Genomic DNA, 2,261 nt, shown 5'->3' on the forward strand with positions numbered 1-2,261 from the left:
TTAAAAAAACGATAACATTTTTTGGAAAAATTCTTAAAAGATAAAGTTTGAAAAATTTTTGGAGCATAAATTTTAATGCCATTGACTTGTTCGGGATCTCATTTGATAGATATTTCTAAGTACTTTCACAAATGTTTAATAGGATTATGTTATAAAGTGCATCATTTTCCCGTAATTTAAGCTTGAATACTTAGATTTGGATACTCGTCGAAAAAAATATGCATTCAATTACCTATACCTATAACTCACTTTTGTTTAATATTGAGAGGTTTTTTTATTAAGGAGTTTATTTAATTTTTTATTAGCTTCAGTTTTGGTAATAGTACCTTTTTTGTAAAAACTTATAGTTTTTGAGTTATGTATCCATGAAAAATCGGTTAAAAACATGCATTTTTCTTACGAAAAATTAAAATGTTTGATCTTTAATAACTCGAAAAGTTTTAATTTATTTTGATAACTTTATCTAACATATTTTGTTTAGAATTTGTCCCCCTATCTAATTAATGGGTTATTTTTAATAAAATAATTTTCACCCCGAGAAGGGGTGGTATCCACCCCCAGGGTAAAAGCGCAAGTTGGCACCATGTCACCTTTGTTTCTTGAGGTATCCTCTAACCATTCACCAATTTTCATTCAAATCGATGGAGGTTGAACGAAATCGGAGGTAATAGCTCATATCCACCTTCAGTGACTCCACTAAAAAGAAAAGATACACTTTCGAAAAAATTCGAGTACGAATTAATATTGTTTTCACCAATTTTGAAAAAATGTGAAAACGTTGAATTATCCACGTCCGTCTGTCCGTCCGTCCGTCTGTCTGTCCGTGAACTCAACTCATCTGTTATTATACCAGGTAGAATGACAAATGAGGTGTCAAATGAAAGCTTATAATTCAAGGATGGTACTAAGGGTGAGAAATTTGACCTATGCTGTCTGTCCGTCCGACCGCGAATATAACTCAATATTATTGTTTGCTACGAATAATTATGATTATTTTTTCAAGAACAAAGTATTTTATTCAATTTATTATTTATATTAAGCCGTACTAGTTCACTGAATTAACTAGTTTGACCTAGGACAAACTAGTTTGGCCTACGCGCGATAGAACAAACTAGTTTGGCCTAGGCCATACTAGTTTATCCTAACGCGCTTAGGACAAACTAGTTTGGCCTAGGCCAAACTAGTTTGTCCTGAAATCGGGTTTGGCCGTTAACATATCTATATTTTTTTCGGCGAGTACTCAAATCTAAGTGTTCAAGCATAAATAACGGGAAAATGATGCATTTTATAATACTCATTCAACACTAGTCAAAAGTACTCAGGAATACCTATCAAATAAGCTCCAGAATAAGTTGATAGCATTAACATTAAGCAAGTTATGATGAAAATAAGAGAACTCTTTTGAATTTTTTAGGAAAAGGTGAAAAATAAATCATACGCCACTTCCGGAAAATTAAAATTTATAGTAATCTCTATATTTTTTTTTATTTTATCATAAGTACAGTATAACAGATGTGACTGCAACCGTCAAGGTCACTTGCACCGCATAAACGAACGTCTGTCGTCTCTTCTCCTCGCGGTTGTAGATAAATCTCCTCGCGGTTTTACTGTAATTACCTCAAAAATGTTAAACTGTTTAAAATGCATATTTTTGAAGAAAAAAATATAATTTAAAAAAATCAGAATTTTTCAAATTTTCGTAATTTTTATTTTATTTTGATAACACCAAAAATACTCGATATACGTAAAAAAATTTATAGACCCAAATTTTAGTATTTTCCTTTTTATTTATTTTTTTATTATTTTTGTAAGATAAAAAAAAATAACCGAAATAGAAACGTTTAAAGCCTAAATTTTACTGCGAAAACCATGTAACCGGAGCAATTTAACCTTATATCTTTAATAAAATAAGGGAATTAAAAGATTAAGTTTAATACGTTTGTATATCCCTTGAAATTACCTTTCGAATGGTTTTTAGATAAACCTGATATCATAAAAGTTAACGGAGTTATTCTAAAAACAAACAATAGCATTTTTTTGGAAAAATTTTTGAGCATAAATTTTGAAAAATTTTTGGAGCATACATTTTCATGCTATTAACTTATTCGGTTGCTCATTAGGTATTTCTAAGTAGGTAGTTTGACAAATGTTTAGTAAGTATATGTTATAAAATGCACCGTTTTCCCGTTATTTAAGCTTGAATACTTAGATTTGAGTACTCGCCGTAAAAAAGATACATTCAGTTATGTAAAGTCACTTTG

Source organism: Diabrotica virgifera, chromosome 4 (genome assembly GCF_917563875.1).
Source record: "Diabrotica virgifera virgifera chromosome 4, PGI_DIABVI_V3a".
NCBI lineage: Eukaryota > Metazoa > Arthropoda > Insecta > Coleoptera > Chrysomelidae > Diabrotica > Diabrotica virgifera.